This window comes from Topomyia yanbarensis, chromosome 3 (genome assembly GCF_030247195.1).
Source record: "Topomyia yanbarensis strain Yona2022 chromosome 3, ASM3024719v1, whole genome shotgun sequence".
Taxonomy (NCBI): domain Eukaryota; kingdom Metazoa; phylum Arthropoda; class Insecta; order Diptera; family Culicidae; genus Topomyia; species Topomyia yanbarensis.
Genome location: NC_080672.1, coordinates 266,073,406 through 266,096,877, shown reverse-complemented (window position 1 = coordinate 266,096,877; position 23,472 = coordinate 266,073,406). Strand labels below are relative to the sequence as shown.

The following is a 23,472-nucleotide window of genomic DNA, read 5'->3' as shown; positions in this document are numbered from 1 at the left end:
GCTTCCAAGAAATTAGAATAAAAAAACCGGATATAAATTTCAAAATTGGAAATCGGACTGAGACTTTCTTTTGTAAGAACCGGCTTAAAAAACCAACACTATAAAAGTCGGAAAATATATCGGATTTTTACAAAGTAAAGTCTCCTGCGTACGATTTATTTATTTTTAAACGGTTTTTATACTGATGGTTCATCCTTACTGAATTTTACGAGTGAGAACTTCTTAAACGATTCTTATGGTGAAGGATCTCTGTCCGATTTTTACGCTTGAAAGTTTATTTCCGATTTTTTTTATTATAATGTATTGAGAATGGGTTTTGCGAAACATATTCCATCCTTACGACTTTTATTTTCGGTCGCTCATAAGATTCATAACTACGCAGAATTGAAAAAGGAGTGAATCTAGTTTTTTGATTAGTTCGGTGAAGATTTTGAATTTTAGGTATTTATTTATTTACAATTTTGACCTTGAAGCGCCTGTTATTTCTGTAAACGAGTGTTATTTGCAAAATTATAAATGTTTGAACAAATTTTTTTTCGTTGATTTTTTTTACCTGAATAGGCTGTAAAACGAAAAAAATCCTAAAGAGCTCGTGTCAGGCCATAGCGAACTCATAGTTTATTCATTAGTTCATTTATTCTGCTGAATAAATAAAACTCATAGTCACCCGATATTCTAAATATTTTGGATAGGAGCTTACCAACATTAACGACAAAATTGACACGCTAAAGGACCAAATCAAATCAGAAGGCACATTTCTAGTGACATATAAATTCCTCATGCCTGGAACAAAAAAATAAAATCAATTTTTGGATCGACACAGCCAGAAGACCATCTTAAGGAGAGATTATCATATAAACTGCCAAAATCATACTGAGCCGTGTGGTGTCCGGCGGGCTAAATTGTTTTTGCACTATTTCAGCCAAGAATAGAAACACTGAGAACCTGCTCTCATGTCGTAAGACGCGACTAACAACTTGCTAGGAGTTCCTAGGTCAAGGTATTTGAACTAGAAGCTCAAGTATCATTATTTAATTTTGGCGTAAAGTAGCCCCCGTGGCGTAAAGTATCCCCCGATGACGGTATACCCTCAAAATCTTGATTTGTAGCAAAAAAAACTTTTTTTCGGTCTTTCGGTATTAATTTTTTTCTGGGTGGTCATCTTTCAGCAGATTTGAAATTATTTGAGTGTTTGGAAAGAAGATGAAATGACCTTTCAAACGGTATGCTATATTATGTTTATTTATTAAAAATACTATGCGGTTTTGGGGCAACAATAGAAAAACAACTATGATTTCGCGATTTTTTTTGATGATTATGAAAATTCTCAACACACTTCTTGGGAAGTGTATCTGTTTCAATAAAAATTTAGAAAGAACATTATCATTACCCTTTTTATAATTAAAATCGGTTGAAAAATGGCAGTTATTAGTTTTTTTTTCAAATTAGAAACTAAGTCGCACGAACTTTTAAAGGGTTAGTCTGGCATTGTCACGCACTATAAAACTCGAAAATTGTATCTTGCGTTATTTTTCCAAGTTTACCTTCAAAGTTTCCCCACATACACATCAACGTAATCGAGCCAAAAATTCGATATTTTGAAAATTTAATATGAGACTGTCCCCTTAAATGTTCATGCAAGCAAGTTTCTAGTTTGGAAAAAAATAATAACTTAAATTTTTCAACCGATTTTGTGGCTAAATGGGTCGTTGGATGCGGAACTGAATGTTCTTTCTGAATTTAATTAAAATGAAGACGCTTCTCAATAAAATTAGTTTCATATTTTTCATGAAAAATCGCAAAAAAATGGTTGGTTTCATACTGTTGTCTCAAAAACGCATAACCTTTTTAACAAAAAAGTATAACATAGCAGACCGTTGCACAGTGGTCCCAAAGGGTAAAAAAGGGGTTTTTTATATTGCGTCAAAACGGTTGACTTTAGCAATATAGAGTCTTTGAAAAAGTTTTTTAAAGTAGAACTCCCCTTCTTTTTGTCTTATCGGATTGATGATTAATCCCCCTAAAAGTGAGTTACGAAATTTATTTTCTTCAATAATTCAGATAGACAAATACTTACTTCAGCAAAGCTGTAGAAAAACTCGTTACAAACATTTTCCCTGAAGACTTCAACTCTCTATCTTTTAAGGTTTTTGAGATATGGGACATTATTTGCGAAAGGCCTCTTAAAAACAGTTTTTTCATCATAAGTTTTCTTTTTTTCCATGATATAAATGTTCTAGAACATTGTTTGGACTATTAAATTGCATTACTTTGCCGAAGACGGAAACTTGCTATCGCTAGTATGTGTGGAAATATTCACATTTTTTGATTAAAAATAGCTCTTTTTCCAATGCCGATAACTTTTAAACGGGCAAAAACGGGCTAACCACTATGTAAACAAATTAAAGTGCAAGAAAAGCACAACAAATGCTGGAAAATCAGATCTCCCCAAGGCGGCCCTCTATGGAAATACTTGAGCTGAAATTTGTCTCATTCCGTCATCAAATGCAATTGATTACTCGCCGTTTGGTTGCACTTGCGCCATTGTTATGAAGTAGGCGCAAGGGAATTGTCCGTTTCCGGTGTCAGGCGCATGCATTGAATTTTTGAACAACTGTAATTATTGACCTAAGCAAACAGAAGTTCGGATAATACTTAAAAAGCACAAGATACCATATTGCTAAAGTCAACCGTTTTGACGCAATCTAAAAAAAACCCATTTTTTGCTCTTTGGGTGGTCCCATTATTGTGCGTTGAAAAGATCTTTTCTACTTCTTTCTAGAGCATCCAAAATATTGAAAATCGGTTGAAAAATGATCAAGTAGAAAAAAATTTAGCAATAAAAGCCCTGAAATAGTTTTTTTTTACAGAAATTAAGATTGGAGGGTAGGTATATTAATTTGACAAAACGTTGTTTTGTGTTGTATTTGACCAGTGTTATAATGCTCTAGGTCATATCATCCCAAAATAATGTCCACCCGTCCTCAATCATCCTAGTGTCACAACGTCCCAACGTAGGCCTGCGTCATGATGTTCGGGATCTTATGACGCACACTGATACTAGGATGTTATGACGCAGGGGAATTGCACCATAAAGTCCAGGATAATATGACCCACTCATTGCACAGTGGTCCAGGAAGCGAAATTATCGGGAAACAATTGTTAACGCATTCATCTTTAAGTTTAGAGATTTGGTGTCTTAGAAACATTTATTGTGCGTGACAAACTGCATCTTTTGGCTGAAACGGTTTTAGGGTGGCCCTTAAAATGTCAAAGTTGTAGACATTATTTCAAATTATAGTTCAGAGAGAATGATACTTTCTTCTGCAATATTCTAGAGCAATCAATTCTGAGCAACTTTGTTGAAGATACTAAATTTGTATCTCAAACCGTTTTCATTTTATAGTGAGTTCCATATCATAACTTAGGGTGTCTCTCAAAAAAGCAGTTTTCTCCGTACAGTTTTTTAATATGATTTTTCTCACAAAAGTACCCTTCAGTGTACTTTTAGAGTATGATTAGAGGCAACTTTTGCTGAAGAAAGAAAAATTTTATCTTGTTTTGGTTTCAAATGTCGATATCTCAAAAGGGAATTGAAAATTGATAACTTTGATTGCATTTGAAAGGCTGTACTTTTGCCTACAATATATTGAAAAATTGGAGAACGTTTTTTTGTCTTTCTCAAATAAATCAAATTTAAGTAAAAGCATTTTTGCGTATAATCCTACAGCGCTCATATTAAAAAATATTTGTTTTCCGCTGATTCTGTGAATTCTTATAAAGACATTTCAAGGATCACATACATTTGCAGGCTTTTCCTAATGCAGATGAATGCGTTAACAATTGTTTCCCGCTAATTTCGCTTCCTGGACCACTGTGCATTGTTTGGGATATTTTGAAACACACGTTGTGACACAATAATAGCTTCAGATGTTATGACGAATTCTTGATTTCGGATCTTATGACACGTCTTAATTTCCCGTACATTATGACGCTCATTGTTTTGGGATGTTATGACCTGGGACGTTATGACGCAGTACCTGTACGTAATAATATCCGACCTAGATGTCCATTGCGACATAAATTCCGAAAACGACAGTGCGACATAACGTCCGGGACAACGGGTATATCATAATATCAAAAAACTTCTGTGCGTCACAATGTCCCAGACGTTATCCCGAAACGACTTTTGAGACCTTATGACCTGCGGCGTTATGACGCAGTGCCTATGCATCATAATATCCAAAACAATGAGTGCGTCATATCATCCCGAACTTTATGGTACAATGTCTCTTCGTCGTTATATCCCAATATCAGTGTGCGTCATAAGATCCCGGACATTATGACGCAGCACCGTTGTGACACAAGAATGGTTTCGGATCTTTCGACGCATTATTGCTTTCGGATGCCATGACACACCCATGTGCGTTATAATGTCCCGGACTTTGTGACACGACGCGCTTCGGACATCATAATCTCGGACGTTATGACACGGTGCCGTATACAAGTAGAAAACTAGTTTTCAGAGAATTTAACAGTGTATAGACTGAACCAAAAAATGTGTTAAAAATATCATTTTACAATGTTATTTACACACTGACTGCAAAAGGCCAAAAAATCGAGCACAATTATTCAAAAATGACCAATATTTAAAATTTCAACTTAAAATGACCATAACAGACCATCTTGTGCGGAAAAACCTTCCGAAGGTGAGCTGCGCGGGATTGTTTATAAAACCACCATTTTTATTTATTTTGACATCCAAAAACATCCCCAAAAACATGTCCTAAAATTCGCTTGTTGTTTTTTTGTTCAAAATAAACCTAAAAAATCACTTTTTTTAGCCACTGATGAGGAGGTCTCTTTAATCATAGTATTCATAAATATAATTGAATTAAATAAGAGTTGATGTTGTTTTCGATTTTTAATCACATGTCTTTCCATAGTGCAACGTTTCGAAGGGACATTTCATCATCTTAAGGGGAGACCAGGGATAATAATATTAAAATTTAAATAATACAAATATTTTGCAAATTTTCTAACGACTACAAATACTTTCTTTACTAAGTACCGTTCATGCATGGACTGACCCAAATAATCAGGAAAACATTACATTGGAATATACCAAACCCAAAAACATCACTAAGTAACAGGCAAACATTTGAATCCCTGCTACCCACAGCCAGCCTTCAGATGCAGAAAATAACTTTATTGTCAAAATAGCATGTTCCAACTGTGACCAATACTATATCGGAAAGCCACGAAACCAGTTAAAAGCCCGTATGTGCGGACATCAACAATCTAAACAAACTAGATCAGAGACTTGCTGATGAGAACAAATATGTGGATAATGAAGTACAAGACCTAAAAAAGAATCATAGAGCATTGCATCCGTTTCGTTCCAAAAAATCCCAAGATTATCAATTCGAGCTTCAAACCCTATCTTAGAGATGTGTCACATCTCGGTTACTTCCCACACTGTAAACCGTCGTACATACACCGATAACCTAAACAGCGCTTACGCAAACATCCTAGAATCCATTAGAAATATGAGAAAGATCGATACTCAAAACACGATCGCTCTCCAACAAGTACACACCACAAATACCCACCCAAAATAGATAGAAACCATTACTACTGTATGTAGTGACCAAGGACGAGTTCTCAGGAAATTATTTTATTCCATTTGAGCGATTTTTAATCGACTTTAGATCGACAGTCCAACCCAGCAAGCTTGATGAGTAAACTCCCTAAGTGTTATACTGTCTCAATGCAAATAAAAGCCACATTATACGACCCGCTAAACTATGTTTTGTCCCACAGTGAAAATACACGATGTTATCCTTTTTAGACCTAGTTGTTACAAGTTTGCAAAACGAACCGTGGCATTGTCGAATATTGTCGAGTGAGTGGCACTTTGCGAACATTATATTTTTATGTTTATTTCTTGTGATATATAATAAAACAGTTGCTTTCCACAATAAATTAGGCCCTGAAGAAGATCCCAACCGCGGCTTTAAACGGCAGCGAAGATAAGTTAGAATTGACTCAATTGTTACGTGACTCTACTGTCGAGATCATTTCCCGTTGTTTTATTACTGAGATAATTAGATGACATTAGTCTACAAACATACATACATACACACTGTGCTTCGAAAAAAGTATTCTAAGTTTGAGCGAATCCTATACATTTCTTTTGTAAGAAATGTGAAACATGAAGAAATATTTTTATTCGGAAAAAACCCGATAGATACATTGCTTCATAGGGCTTCAACTGGAACCCTAATCTACCAAAGCATTCTGCATGTGAAGATCCGGTAGTAATTTTACCAAACTACTTTTGAAATACCAAGACATTAGCAAAAATATTGGAATGGTTTTACACTTATTTCAACTATATTCATGTTCTTAAATACGTGTGGTATTAAGTCTAAATTATACTCCAAATCTTTACCTCGAAGATTTTCATTTATGGAAAAGTAGGTCGAGCAAAGTGCAAAACTAACAGAAAAATTTTGACAGTCCGCACGCCTTAAAAATAAAACAAATGAAACCAAAATAACTGTCAGATAATGCAGTGAGCATCTAACAGAACAGTGGCGTACAATTAGTTGTACTAGAGGGAGATTTGAACTTTTACATTTCACCCAGATTTTTGACCCAAAAACCCTTCTATTCAAACAACATGGGAGAAGAATGGTAGATATAACGAGCGATCAAAATGGAAGTGAGGTGAATACTTTTAAAATGGCTCAGAGTGAAAGCACTTTGTTTTGTTGCAGGACACTATTTTTATTAGTACTATAAAGATAAATAACGACATATAAAAGTTTGAATAACTGTACAGACATTTGAGACAATATTAGCAAATTTGCGAATAGAAATATATTTGGATGGTCAATATTTTCCTTAATGAAAAAGGACACCCTGCAGCTCATTGTTCATATCGACTGACAACAGAACATTTCAACTGCATACTCACGATGCAAAACTAACAGTAATTAATTCCATAATTCTTTTCCTAGGACCTCGGCAGACTGTGGGGACGTGATGTTGAATAAGTGTAGGAGCGCAAGAAAAAGCCATTTTGTCGGTGCAGTCGTGACGTTCCTTTATTCCTTTGGTACTACCCACATGCTTGCTCTCGTGTACCGCATTCCAGATGCATACGCTTCTCGATCAGCTCCGTGTTTTCAAAGGAGGATAAATTATTTCCCGTGCTAAATGAATTCATTTTCTTCCGTTAGCCGGGTCGGGTAACCATCTGCAAAAGATGTTACCGTGACGTATACGAATGAAATTGAATATGATACAAGAATGTGTCGACCGATAAAAAATCTTGAGTAGCTGTGTTTGTTCATTCATTCTGTTTGTTTATTTTGTCATTAGGTCAAAGTAAACGTGAATAAGCTGAAAAATATACTCCACAGGATAACTAACTGTAATAACTTTCGATAATTAACCTTGTATCAATAATTGCGGTATTGTAGTTATATTGAATTTTATTATTGTACGTAATACTCACCTGTTAGCTTCAACATAAAAAGGGAAAACAACTACCATACGAAATTAAGAAATTGACCAATAATTGAACTTGTTCATAAGTCTAATAAAGGGATTACTCCTAGGGCGACCATTTGTTCATTTAATTATACTTGAACTGTCCTTTCTAAGAACATAGAAAAGGGTCTCACTTTATCCCTCTGCATATTGCTGTATAATGTAAGCAATCTAATCGCCAATTAAATTTTAATAAGTTTGCGGATTGTGGCCCCTTTGGCCGGCTTTTTTTTATTCGGATAACAGGGATTTAATTCCTTACCCTTCTTAGAAGGCAAATGACAAACGACAATATAAATTATAGATTTTTTCCGGATACGCGTGCTGACTTAATATCGTGTACCAATCAACTGAACTCGGTTATTCGTGATTTGGAAAAATACTAGTTGAGTATCGCATAAGGTTATCTCAAATATGCCCACTTCTCGCTTGTGAAATTGCAAAAGCCAACACAGATGATCTCACTGGTAGGTGAACCAAGTCGTACCACCCACGCGGTACAAACTCGCTGTTATTTCTTCATTGGCCGGTAATTTCTTCATAATTTCATTTTGGAACAACTGAACGCCGGAGAGCAGGACCCTATGTTGGGTTGAAAAAAAAACTGCAGGACGAAGGAGACAAGTGCTTTCAAACGAGACTAGATAGAAATTGTGCTAATTACAAGTCAGTGCCTCGCTTGAAGCGCTGTTCTGGTCAGTCCAACACACGAAACTTTCCTTTTATACAATGTCAGTAAAGTTTTAAAGATAGAGGTAAAATGATTTATTTCGTTTCGAAGTTGAAAACGTGTTTGTCGAATGATTTCTAGTTTGATATGTTTTAAGGGGGTTTGGCATTTTTTCTGATCTGATTCACAACATTTTCGCCTTGGAAAATAACTTTTAATGATATGTGAAAACAACACCTTTCGTGAAGTTGTCATCGTAAAAAAAGATGAAAAGCGCTGCCAAAGGTTGACGATCGTCAAAAATAAGGTTTTAAAGCATAATCTATTATCTTGTGTAGGTTTCGTGTAGGATTTGCTTACAGATAAAAAAGCAGTTCAATTCAAAGTTTCAAAGTATATTAATACTCCAATTTGTTTGGAAATTTCAGAAAATGATTTAAATAAAATGTGCTTTTATAAGATGCAACCATAATTTTTTTAAATTTTAACTAGGTTTCAACATTACGTTTTATTGTTCTGCTTACACGATCAATCATATTTGTCTGCGCAGAACTAGGTTCACTACAATTTTTTAAACGGGGTTTGAACATGTATTTTTTAAATATTAGTATTTCTGAATATGCAAAAGAAGAAAAACATTGTTTTAAGAAATATGCCTATTCTTTAAGATTTATTTAATGAAATGCTTTTACGCAGTTGTTGATGCTTTTTCTAGATTGAAATGCTCCAATTCAATATATGGAGATTGGAAATAAAACACCGGTCGGCCGCCGAAACACACGACTCTCCTAGGAGCCGTTTGTGAACCACGTAGAACAAAATTTGATACTTTTAGACACACATCTGTGAATCTGTGAATTTTAGATATGTTTTCTAAACGAAACATTGTTTATAATATGAAAGTGCTGCCCAAGAAAACCAAAAAGAAAGCATAAACCGAACGCTGAAAATCACCAATGAAATGCATATTGCTGTAAAAACCGTTTTTTCAGGACGATCGCATATTTCGATAAAGAACAAAATTGAAATTGTGTCCAATACGGAGGTTATCGAACACTCAGGGTAAACAGAGTAATGTAATACGGCACATTGGTAAAATGTTTGAGAATTGAAACCTTGTTTGAATGCGCCTAGCAAAAATGTGTTCCACTTCACTCCAGTTTGTTTCAGGCGAACATATTTACAATTTTCGTAGTGAAATAAATCATAATTTTGGATTTAACCCAAATTGCTCACCAGGGAGAAACAGCCCATGAAATCGAAAATGCAAACTTATACTTTGAAAAGATTTTGGTGGCCCTGAAAAGGGCCTTTTTTATAATGATCTAAGTGAGTTGCATCGTCTGGACAATATAGTCAACATGTTGCTCGTGTGGTAAGCGAGAACCCACTGATACAAAACAAGCTCGCGTGACTTGTATAAATAACATTCCCGTATGTAATGAAACGCTTACATGCTTCTTTTTGGCGGCTCTGCTTGAGATATGCTTGCAAATTTCGCATTTTCCTCGTTGTTTTCGAGGGATTTTTTAAAAATGCTTTTTTGCTTTATTTATAGAAATTGCACTAGTTAAGAAATTTAATACGAAATACGTGCAAAAATGATGCAAAAATATTGCGATTTCGATCATTAGAACGGAAGATATTCGCATTTAAAAACTGGAAAAATCTCTCAACTGAAATTTTTGAAATGGGACCCCATATTGAAACGTTAGAAGTATTCTACTTCAAAAAATGTTCCACAGCGCAAACTTGATCGTAGCACATCTAACCAACCACGTGAGCCGGAATGCACAACTTCATTTCCATACTCTGGCGACGACGAGGACACTGAAGAAGTCATTTGCAAGAACAAAATCAGACGCAGTTGCTGGAAACATGTTTTTACAACATTTCCTTTCGCGGTTTCATGATTTTTCATAGCAGTTCCTCATTTTATTACCAGAATGATGTCAATAGATTGCATTTATTATTTGTCTTATTAATTTTTTAATAATCTGTAGTATTCTTACTCTTCGAATAGAAGTTGAACCGCTGATTTTCTAGATGTGTACATTGTTTCATTTAACCTCGAATATAGTGACCTCATGTACCTCCAGATTTCAAATATTTCGCGAATAAGTATCTTCGACTTATTGGATTTAGCTTCAAAATTATTTCGCCATGCATGAAATCATTACTCTCAAAACGTTTCCCAATGTATAACTTTTCCAACGAGTAGCGTCGCAGGAGCTCGCCAAAAAAACTGACTTACTTGACACCACTGTACTCTACTGCTATTTCCTACATGTTCGTCAAAATGCATTTGGGATGAAAAGTTGCTACTTTTCAATTTCGCCACGTAATTGAAGAATTTTTTTGAAATGGTCTTGATTTTATTCTCGATTTTACGATTATATTCGATGTGTGCAGTTTTAATGGCTATATCGAGTAGACCTGTGCGCCGCCGCGCCACGCCGCCGCCGCCGGTGATTTTTAACGTACGCCGACGCCGAATGGTAGATCGCATTTTTTCCGCGCCGACAACTCGCCAACTCTAAAATTGTTGGTTCATAATTTGATCCACAAATCTAGGAACATTGTCTATGGACCGAATATACGACGTTAACTGATTCATGATTTATCACATCTTGATCATTATTTGGTATTAGTGGTCGTCAATTGGATTACAAAATTAAAATAATCTTGAAATGTTCTCGAAAACCATTACACGACACTCGTTATATAATTCAAAAATCCATTCTTGCTTCGTCAACTGGTTATGATTGTGAGCATATAAGTTACAATTCACCATTCGTGTGCGTGAAATGGTCCACAAATTTAAAAAAAACTTCAACTTTTAAGATATTTGTGCCTGGAATTTACGATTATGTGCCTGATTTTAATCTTTACACGTAATCAATTTCACTGGAACGCAGTGTATTATTCATTGATTTTTTAACTGATTCTTAATTCCTAATATGCCACACACGATTTACCAGTCGAGCTCGTGAAACTGTTCATGATGTAATTCATGCAGTAATTAATTTTCCACATAATCTTATTATACTTACGTAAACAATTACAAGGAACTCAGACTATTATTCATGGATTATTCGCTCTGCTTTTTGGTTTTGAAATTTCTATGTGAGCTATTGTGTACAACTGCTAGAAACCAGTCTCATAGGCACGAGCATTAGATACAAAGACATTACTAGGACCTGTAACCCTGTTATTCCTTTGTTAAAATTCAGAGAAATGTTCGGAATTAAATGAAACTGCGCTGAGCAAAATACATTACCTAGCCAAAATTCATGTCCGTGAAATAATTTAGAAAACTATAAGCCACGTGACTCTCTGTAAAAAATCCAACGGTAAGCTCAAGACTAAAATATTACGATAACACGACGAGAATTTACGAAAATCGTTGCACGTCGTTCAATTCTTGACTGTTTTTGTCAATAAAGTTAATACAAATCAATGTTTCATCGAGTTATGAATTAGAATCATAAAATTATTAAACATATTCAGACCTGCTAAACATTTGAGTATAATGTCATCTTTTTAGCGTGAACTAGTTTTGACAAAACACAAAAATTATTTTCAATACGAGGTTTATTTATAATTGATTGATCGTGACCTATTTTAAAAAAAATTTCTCGAAGAATAGTTGAGCAAAGTGATCTTGACTTTTCGCGACGCTGGTACACTGATGTGGCGATGTAGAGGGTAAGATTTCTAGTCTAATAAATTATTCATCGTGTGATCTAGCCCCACTCAAGAAAGATTTTCAGTGTCAGTTGCACCAGCCCGTTATCACAGACAAATAAGACGTAACATGAGATGAATTTTCATCACTCGTAGAAAAAACGGTCGATTTCAATTACAAATCGGTGGCGTTAGTGAGATTTTGACACAGAGCTAAATGCGTTACTTAGTTTCCGCACCCACCCGAAAGCGTTACGATCTTTTTAATCTCATGCAAACCAAAACAAACAATATGGGCCGGAAATGTGAAATTAATTCTTGTCGAAGTGCCCAAGGTGGGAGTTTTTCACAACCATTTCTTAAGTTACAACACGACGCCGATCGGTGAGTAAGCACATAACAGGATGTTAGTAATTTAATTGATTCGGTGTATCGAATGTATGCAATGGATTAGAATTTGTTGGTCCCCGGAACTGCTGGAGAAATTGGCGGGGTGCAGGTGCTACGAAAACTAGAGATACACTCAGACCATTTTCAATCAGACTTGTTTAGTGATCAGTTTCAGCTTAACAGGAGCTAACACGTCAAGTCGTGGAATGATTATGATTGATAGTAACTATATATTTAGCTTTCGTCAGGGTGTCGATCTGTATGATTCCAGCACATCGACCATACTTTACACTCAAGATAGAAGCAGATCGTACGTTGTAAGAAAATGTAGTGCTAGGGAATCGTATTCCTTATCATCGTGGCGATTTTGTACTTACAAGAAGTAAAAGTAAACACCAGCCTGGAAAATGAAGTAGTGTGTCTACCTTGAAAGGTGTCCTTACACGATCATTAAAAGTGACATTTCTGCGCAGTAATGCCAATAATAACGCCTCGTGTTAGGACACTTCATATCTGCGGGATTCTAAAAGAGCGACGGTAAACAACCCAGGGACAACTTGACAGATAGTGCTTGTTTCATATATGTATCACCGATTTGATGGTGGCGCTAGTATGCCTTCTCTGTATGAGTAACACGAACAACGAAACGAAAAAGTTTGAAGAGAAAAGCGTGTTTCGTTACGTGTGTTATGAACGCCGTCAATGCGGCTAGAACAACATTTAGAAAAAGCTTATACCAAAATGCGAATAAAAAAAACTATTATTATAGAATAAATTTATCCCTGACTGAAAACCGTCAGCAAAGTTAGATAAATCTTATTATATATTTAGCTGGAAGTCGTTGTTTTTAACAACCGGCTCTCTTCCTTCCTAAACATGTTTTGGGTTTCTTGTTGTGTGAAGTTTGAAATCGTTAAATCATTGGTGCTTTTTATCTCGAGGAATATAAATGAAAAACATTTTGGCCAATGCAAGTACATCACCACCAAGCTTAACAATTCGTTTTGAATAGAATTTGTGTTTTTATCAGAATTCTAGCAGCAAAAAGAAATGGTAGAAATGCTTAAATTGTTTATTTTCCACAGATATGGAAAATAATAAATGGGATGCGCCTTTTTCAAATATTGCTCCATTCGAGCCGCCATGACATCACCAAATCACCACAAAATTTGCTTATGAATTCAATATATGGGAGCTGTCAATTGTCCCCGAGCATATGGTAAAGATGACTAAATAGAAACAAAAAACAATGAAACGACAACAGCAATTAATTTCCTCAAACAAAACAAAAACTGTTTTACCGTTGCTTAATTTCCCAAATATTATTTTTTTCGAGAGTTGTCCTACTGGAACTGTAGAGCTAGGTTCTCGGAAGGGCTCCCCGTCAGAATCACATACTACAATTTGCAGACGAGACAGGCAATGTCGCCCAATAAAACACTGCATTAGGCCAATTGTAGCGGGCCGTGATTCTGAATGTGATATTCATTGTACGGTTCAGATATGTGCGGGCGTAGGGACTCGCGATCGCGTGTATCATCGCGAAGGGCTCGAACATTTGTACGTTAACGTGCTCGATCGCGTGTGCGTTTGGATGTCGCGTGTGCGTTTGTCTGTCGCGTGCGCGTTTGTATGTCGCGTGTGCTAACGTGTATGAACTTCGCGTGTATACATTCTATTTCATAACCGTGTGCCTTTCGCATATTCGCGTGTGTTCTAGAATGATCGCACGGGGACCGTGAATCTGATACTTAATTTTGATTTTTGGTGTACGGTTCAGATTCCAGAAGAAAGTGGGTTCTTACATATCATTAGAATTCCCATTCATGTCGCCGTAGAACGCGTGGTCTAGTGGATACGAGCTTTATTTTTTTTTTTGATTGGTCCAACTGAATGTATGGACCTAAATTGCTAGAATGAAGGCTAAAGATTTCCGGACGGGACCGATTCATGATCGCGCGCGTTTGCGGGTTCGCGTTTGAGACCGCGTTTGTAACATCGTAAGTACTAAAACGTTCACACAATTGCCGGAGTGTTATCAAGTTTACGCGATCTCGGGCATAGGTGTGCGTAGATGATCGCGAAGGGCTTAAGCGTTCGTATGTTGACGTGTTCGTCGCGTGTGCTCGCGTGTATGTGACTTCGCGTGTATAAATTCGATTTTGAAACCCCCATTCATATATTCGCGGACCGTCATTCTGATCTTTAGCTTTCGGTGTACGGATCACATTCTGACAGGGAGAGAGTTACTCAATATCACTAGAGTTTCCGGACATGTCGCCATGGAACGTTTTGTCTAGTGGATATGGGAGCTATTTTTCAATTTTATTATTTTTTTTTATTAATTAACAAGGACCTAGATTGTTGGTACCGAGGATAGAGACTTCCGGACGATCCCGATTCACGATGGCGCGAGCGCGGGAGTTTGTAGGTTGACGCTTGAGATCGTGTTGCAAAGTTTATGAGTGCTGAGATTTTCACCTTATCACCGGGGTGTTATCATGTTTGCGAGTTCGTGGGCGTAGGTTCCTTGGAAAATCGCGAGGGGCTCTAAGGTTTGTGCGCTGACGTGATTTTGTAACGTGTGTTCTTGAATAGTCGCGCGAACCGTGAGTCTGATATTAAATTTTCGGTGCGCAGTTAGAATTCTGGCAGAGAGTGGGATCGTTTATATCGATAGGGTTCCCGGTCATGTCGCCATGAGACGTGTTGTCTAATAGGTATGGGCGTATTTTCTTAATTGGTCCAGCTGAAGGCATGGACCTAGACTTCTAGGATCAAGGGTAGACTTCCGGACGTGATCGATGCGTAACCGCGTGCGCGAGGGCTTGTTTATAGGTTCATGCTTGAGACCGCGTTTGAGAATGTGTGAGTGTTAAGACGTTCACTATCACCATCTTTGTTGACCCAGCTGAAGGCGGGTGTATAATGGCAGTATAGGACTCGAAAAGAAGACATAAAAGACAATATATGAGAGACATAATAGATTAGATAGGTACAAGACACAGCTGAAGTTATGATCATCACACGAGACATACATTAGTACTTCAAACACTACTAATACTTGAATAGCCAATCACCACACATAGCACATCCTTTCTCAATTATCTATTTGTTATTGGTTGATTGTTGGTTATGAGCTGGTAAATAGAGGAAAGGTTTGGAACAGAAAAAAGGCTCATATCAGCCCTCCCGGCCTCCTCGACACACCACTATCGAGGCGTATTGTAATCAACATCTTGAAGCGGGCTTCTTATATAAATCAGTAGTCATAATGTTTGGTGGATTATTAACATGAGAACTAATTAACCTCTAGTAGTAGAACTTGGTGCAAATAAAAACTAAAAAGAGCGAATGTCCTTATATTTAGATAACTCTATTGAATCTATTGTGGCTTGATGATGTTTACAATACCGTCAATCCCATCAACCTGCGAGAGGGGTTTTACCGTTGCTTAATTTCCCAAATATAGAACAATAAATAATTATTATGGGTCATTGAAATACAGTCGTTACTCTGCATTCTTCAAATTTGTCCATTGCAATCATTATTTCATGCGAAGTCGTAGTATGCGACATCGACAATTTTTCTATTTCGTTCTTCAAATTTTACAACTGTAAAAATAGTTCCACCTTTCATTTATTATCTTGCATTTGGCAAGCAGGGTGGGCACTATTGGTGCTTCAGTTGAAAAAAAATTATTTGATATGGCTGCGAGAATTACATTTTGTGCAATGTGTTCAACAGATGTCGCTAGTACATCGTGGGTGATAATTTTTTTAGATTTTCTTTAAGCTGTAACGTTTGTTTGTATATGCTGTGAAGTCTGTTACAATAGAAACCGAAAATTTGGGAAAGGAATTGTACTGTCAAGAATTTTTTTTAGTTACATAGGCGTCAATATTCGTCACGCCGACACACGCCGGCGCGCCGCCGCCGATAGGGTCCAATGGCGTGACGCCGCCAACGCCGCCGCCGCCGGCCAAAATTGTCGCTTACGCCGCCGCCGATTAAAAATGCATCGGCGCACACCTCTAATATCGAGTTGGGAGCAAATATCCAAATAGTTTTGCCGATTTATAATGCTATGTTCTTTCTTGTGAATTTTATGTGCTTTTTGTTTTATATTTTTTGAGTTTTTCATATGTTGGTTGAACCACACAGGCTGTTGACCGTCATGAGTTCTTCTTCTTCTTTTTGCTGGTACTTTTCTTCTTTTTACTGGTACTTTTTCAGAGATTAAAGTCATTGCTTCGTTGACATTTCCTTCTATACTCAAAACAGTTTGCCAATTTATTCTATATAGTTCACGGTTGACTTTTTCAAAGTCGGTTCTATGGTATTCCACATACTCCAAGTCGTTCGGGGAAGAGTTTTGATGAATGAGAATTGAATATTCGATTGCTTTGTGAAATACTTCATTTTTCCGTAATGGAGTTAAAGGTGCATTAACACAGAAGTCTTCGGTGCAGGTCGTGCATAGCAGTTTTAAACACAGACTAACAGACATAACACTACGAGGGAATCTCCTCAAACACATCGATCCGGCGATTTTCCCAGAACACTAACTCCACCTTTTATTCACGGTCCCAAACACTCAATTGTTGGTGGGTCACCCATCAGATTTGGGAACAATTTTTCATTAGTGGTCTATCCCCCATATACTTGTTCATATGTCAGTGGCGCTATAATTGCAAATATGGTCACAGTCCCAACCACAAATATATTTAAAATGACCGATAAAGCGGGCGAAGCATTATTCTCGAGTGTTATGTCTGTTAGTCTGTGGTCTAAGCATGAGTTTTGTCTATTTTTTACATGGTTTATTTGGTGTAGGCCAAATTCTGATATTTTGTCAAATAAGTAGTGAAGTGTTTCGTTTTCGCCTATGACTGGGAGTAAGATAGATTCGTTTTCAGTGTCTACAATAAAGTTGGGGTTACGTTGAATGAAGTCACCATAAATATGCAATTTTACTTCAGGTTCCATGTTTGACATGATGTCAAATAAGTTTGAAACAATAGTCCAAATGATTTTTGTGCATGGTTTCAGACGGAAAATACACAACGGAAAATATGTGAACTTCTCCTGATATTACTACTTTTGCATATACATGTTCAAATTCTTTATGTTTCGTGGTGTCTATTTGTTCTGAAGGAAAGTCTGCATTCATGACTATGAGGACTCTACCTCTAGCTTTTTCCTGACAAAGAGATAAATTACAGTTGCACCGGAATACATTAAAATTGATTTGCAAAAACTTCTATGTTTCTTACGATTTCATCCCAGTTAGTTTCTGTTCCAAGAATTATATTGAAAGAGATAAGATTATTTTTGATGGATCTCTTCATTTGATTGAAATTTTGGCATTGGACTAAAATTTCAATCGAATTCCGTTGCGAATGCGAAGAGGTTTTTGGAATATTTAAATTACTTACGTTTATATTTTCTTAGGGTGTCGTTACTTCCGAAAATTCGACGTTCCAAACTTATGCGTAAAATAATCAAATTGAAGCAATTTTGCTGAATAAACTATAACAAATAGATTTTTTAACTTGCTTAAAAATGTGCGTTGGCAAAAGTTTTATACATCTCCAGAACAAAATATGTGAGAAATTAAGAAATAAAAAGGTGATATAAGAAAACCGATGTTCAAGATCCACTCTATCGTAAATATTGAACAAATCATAACCCATGCACCTTTAGAGATATGGTTTATTCAACGAAGTTGTTTTAGTTTGGTATTTTTATAGCTGTGTAGAACATGGTGTGGCAACATCAAGTCATATATGTAAAAATTTAACACTTTGAACACTCCAACCACCAGGACCACCCTAATTTAACTTATATGAAGGGGGTGGACGTAGCGTAGTTTGTAAATCGATTGCCTTGTACGCAGCACACCTGGGTTCGAGTCCCGACCCCGCACATAGAGTAGAGTAGAAATTTTTCACAGGAGATTTTTCGGAATCGAATCGGAGGCAAATGACCTTAAGGTTAAATTATCTATAATCGAAAAAAAATACAAATCATATGAAAAAAATGACAGAAAAACGCAAATTTGTTGAAGATACTATATGTCTACTACTAACGTTTTGAGTACATACAGTTTTATCTTCCTAAATACTGCTCTGGGACCATAGCGCAATGTGAGCTAAATGAAATTATAGGGTAATTTTGGGAGAAATGCCGCGCATTTAATCAGTTCAGTATCAAACAATATATGATTCAATTATTTTTATCAATTGTGACAAATATATAAAATACTGGACTTGTTTTTGTCATAAAAAACTAGTGGTGTGTAATGTCAGGCACATAACCGTGGGGTTGACGTAGGAGTATTCATTGAAGCCGGGGATGCCATTATGCCAGATTAGGATTATGTATGTTCTGGGTATTGATGTCCTATTTTTGAAATTGATAAATTATCCGCTATTCGAGTATTTTTCTTGAGCTTAGTCAATTGATTCGATTAATTGGCCAAGATAATCGATTTAGAATAATAATTGATTAGGAAGTAAATACTAGTTTGTCAACCAAAAAATAAAACTTTTTCTTCTGCAAATTTTCATATATGGCGGTAGCATACCCTTCATGAATTATGTTGTCGATTCATTGATATCAGCTAATCGATTTACTCGATTTTATCAAATGCTTACCGATTATTTGCGTTAATCGAGTAAAAAATAAATCGCTATAGTTCTGAGCGAAACTTTTCAAAACATTCCGATCAGAAACACATGACAAAAAAAAATTCAAAGCTATATCAAATACAAATAGGCCAGATTAAATCCAGTAAACTGAATTCTTCTGCTGCTGAAAAACAAAGACAATTTCCAAATTTTTTGTCATTTTTCTCCACCGGATCACATCACTGTACTCATGAGGTACCTATTGAATCTGGTATCGGAGCGGAAAGTTGGAGAAATGTATAATTTGTAGCAGTGGGGAAATATATAATCTTCGCGAAAAATATGGGTGAACCAACCGCAGGCAAATTAAACATAAATGTTTTTAATGAAAATTTGTAAATGAGCAGAGATTTTTAGAAAAAAATAACTATGCTTTAGAAAAAGTGAGAACTATAATATTCTTAGAACTGCAACTGTTTTTGAGGCAAACTTACCAGAATTGTTTGCACTTGTGGATTGAAATGTGTTATTGCACAATACTTTTTTCAATGATATCGTAATCTCGTTCGCAATTTTTTTGGAAGTTTGTCGTTTTAAAACCGCACTGTGGCAACAATTGCAAATCGTTAGATATTTGTTTACTATACATATTCGAATCATACAGCAAATGAACAGTTTGTGATTGACGATAAGTTTACTGCATATTTGTCTGGTTTTCTATGGGATTTCCTAACTTTACGTGACTGATTTGCGATCATGGGCACTTGGGCAGTATACATTACATGAAAAGTAATTTGGTAACTGTCTGCAATGATCTGATCAAGACAGATGCAGGAACGCGACTTTGAATGCTTCAACCGGGAATGTCGCAATACCGATACCAATTGCAAAGCAATGGCTGTACGAAATAAAAATGGGGAGAAAAAATATCACAGCGTAGAAAAAAGGCCTCAGTCGAAAAGGTAGCGAAATGAAAAATTTGAAATGTATCTATGCATATAATTTAAACGCCACTCATTGATTGTTACAGTTTTTCGAGCTGTCGCAAACGGGTTAAGAGTACACACATATGCAGTACGCCGATCGATTTTATCGGAGTAATGTGATAAAAAACTGTTGATATTAGGACTGGTGGTATCCAACAGGGAAAAACGATCGCAAATGGTGAGTGAAGCTAAGCAATCATATGAAAAAAAATCCCCCAGAGGCATCTTAGTTAGTCTGGTGATATTGCCTCAATATTTTAGTAGTAGGTGGAAGGTTTTTTTGGAGTTATTTGAAGCCTGAAATTAATGTCTATGCTAGGATTTATATATTTCTGAACGATAGCATATTTATTCGAGAGTAAAATATGTATCGTTAATTTATGAAGTTCTGAGAGAAATGAAGATTTTAGATTTGGGAATAAAAGCATTCTCGTGAACATGCGCCCCAAATACGACATGCAGTATGAAATTTACACTGATTGTAGACACTTTGACACACGCGGTTCATTCAAATCAAAATAATCGAACAACAGGGGGTGTGTTAGTTAAGTTTATTAACTGCAAAACACTTCTTAGCATCGTCCAGCCGCTCCAATAGCTTTGCTTTTTAGGGATCCAGTACAGTTCTATTCCAGTCAAAAAGAGCGCATTCCGGATCAATGGATTCTTAAGGACATGTATTGCGTGAAAACCAGTGGTAGATTTTACCAGTACGTTGACTGCTCACTTATCTAAATTAACAGATAGATTAATTTTTGTTTTTGTTCATAAGTTGGACGAAATGAAAAAGCAGAATACTAACCAAATATTGATAGACGACTGGTATTTGTAATTCTGAATAGTTTCTGTATGGATTCCAGTTCAAATGTGACGACAAATTCTGACACAAACGGCTTCAGAATAGGCTGTTGCAATAGAACTGCAATCCGAACAGAAATTATTTCGAATCCCTAACCGACATCCGAGTGGGAGAATTAATACCTTCTATGCTTTTTTAAACAAATTTTAGGAAAATGTTTCAACACGATAATAAAATTTTGTTGTGGCAACCCACAGTTTGCTTTGATCTGACAACGTTGCCAGTTTACTTTTTTTCGTGCAATTATAAGCTGTTATAACGAAACAGATGAATAGGGTAGAGTAATCTGTTTGTTCGGTGAACCAAAAAGTGATGACCCATTTGTATGGGACCTTGGCGTATTTAATTTGTATTTGGCTATATCTTGCGCTTTACTTGTTATAATTTTCTGTCATTTTAACTACTAACGAGATCTAATTTATAGCACAATAAATTACGAAAAATGCATTCTGTTATAATCGAGATATTTCATTCTGATTGGGCATTGTTTACACTCTCGATCGTTTAACGCAGAGTGGAGTTAAAGGAGAGTGAAGACAACTGTCATGATTATCTGTCAGCAAGATTCCAAACAAACAAGCGAATGACACTGACAAAAAATTATTCTCAATTTTCTACAGCTGTCGTCACTCTCCTTCTACACATTCAGGTTTAACGAATTTCTCTTCCGCCACTCCTGTCGCGGATTAGTTATTTTTCGGAATAATAACAATACGCTATAAATGTGAAAAAATCATTCAATTTTGAAAAAAATAATTACAAGCCACTAAATCGCAAAAGCTTGATGTGTATTATTTTTACTACCAGGAAATATAAAACAGAAGAAATACAAAAAAAAGTTCAGGAATGTTTACTTATATTTTATCGACAGTCAAAATAACTTTCGGAAAAAACAAGTTTAGTTATTTACAATCTTCTCCTATATCAGGAAAGATAAAAAGTAAAGTATTAATTAATTTCCACTGCTTGTGTGACTAAAGTTTTTACCTCTTTTGAAGAAGGTAGTTAAAACTACACCTGCATCATTGTTACTACCTACATGCATTACTATCAAACCATTTGCAGGTGGTAATGATTTTTCGTATATTTTTTGTTCACAAAAGAGCTTCGTGGGATAATGGGTTTATTTAGCGAAAAACTTTTTTCTATGACGCGAACATAAGCGTTTTAATATCTGCCATGAATTGCTTTACCTTTTTTTGACATGTCGAGTGTAAATTGGAGTACCCTGAACTGGTGCGAGTTACCTTTTGTGGGCTAGGACGGTGCCACGGTAGTCGGCCAGTTTCGTAATTATCCATTAAACTACCACTCTTTTCATGTTAGTTTTGTCGGATATTCTTTGCATATATGTCATGAACTCCAATTTACGGTAGACTTCTAAATAGTAAATGAAAAAGTGTTTGCGGGTGCTACAAAACCGTGCAAATTTGTTAAGCACCGGAAAAGTGTTTGAATGCTCGCGGATTATAACGAGATAGGAAAAATTTGGCACACGGTTAGGGTTGAGAACGAAAACGTCCGGATTAATCCTCCCTGCGGTAATTTGTTTTTCGAGTTCTCTTGAATATTTATGTTTTTTCCTTTTCAAATTAAAATTCAACGTTTTTTCAACGGATACAGGTGTAACACAATAAGACCAACATAAATGATATCCATTCGTTTCATTTACTCTGTTATACAAACAAATTTAATGAACTACGCTAGCACTATGTTCCATGTCTTCGAACGAATGTCCATGTTTTTATTCTTTCAGTGCTTCCTATAAGAAAGGTATGGTGTGGAAACAAAACATGCAATGTTACACGAAAGTTACGCAGTGGAAAGTTTGCGCACATGAGCGCTTTGTTTTGTGCATAATATGCATTGCCCTATAAAATGCATTCTGTGAATGAAGCTTCCTTCATAGTTGCGGCTAATGTTGAGTGAATAAAAACAACGCGGCGAAGCATGTATGGTGTTTTTTAATGCGATTTCGGTTATGTTCGCAGGTGGAGGTGCCCGTTTAAATTTGCAGCCGGCTTTAGGAGCGGTTTTGAAAATGTAATTCAAATTGCGAGCTGGAGTAGCAAATTGTTTTCTTTTTTGATCCCGGCGGCCGCGTTAATTTTTATACCACGAGCGGTTGCGTCGTCCACAAGGTACACATATTGATATCTAAGACGCTTGAATTCCGATCTTGAAAAACATGGTTTCTATGGATTGTTTTAGGTGTCAGTAATGTGCTTGCGTAATTCAAAATAAATAATTTTTTGAACAATACGTATTATCAAGAAAAACCTAGAAGTACTGAAATGACGCATATTTTGCCAAAAATTTATTTTGAATTTATTTTCGAAATTTATTTTTGTTTTTTCCAGAAACTGTCGCGAGCATTAATTTAAATCGATTGGTTAAAGGAAATGTACTTTTCATCGTTTTGAATTAAAAATTATCTAATCAGTCTGGTGATGGGCATTTTAAAAAATAAAATCGATTTGGTACAAAGATTTTTTAATTCGCGAAAAATCGGATTGTCAAACATCGAGCCGGAAAAAATCGATTTTTCTAGGTGAAAAAATTGAATCAATAATAGCGATGATGTCAAACATCGAACTGAAAAGCTTGGATGAAAAAAATCGATTTTTTTCAAGATGAAAAAATCGATTTTGAAAAAATCGAATCAACAACAAGACCATCGATTCCTGA

At 36.0% G+C, this 23,472-nt stretch overlaps 2 protein-coding genes across 2 annotated transcripts in view; one reads left to right on the top strand and one right to left on the bottom strand.

Annotated features, from left to right (window-relative positions):
• The window catches only part of LOC131694009 (uncharacterized), a 405,981-nt gene that overhangs the window by 1,660 nt on the left and 380,849 nt on the right, over nucleotides 1-23,472 (top strand). The gene's annotated exons all lie outside the window — the stretch shown is intronic.
• The window catches only part of LOC131694007 (phenoloxidase 8-like), an 82,526-nt gene that overhangs the window by 33,130 nt on the left and 25,924 nt on the right, over nucleotides 1-23,472 (bottom strand). The gene's annotated exons all lie outside the window — the stretch shown is intronic.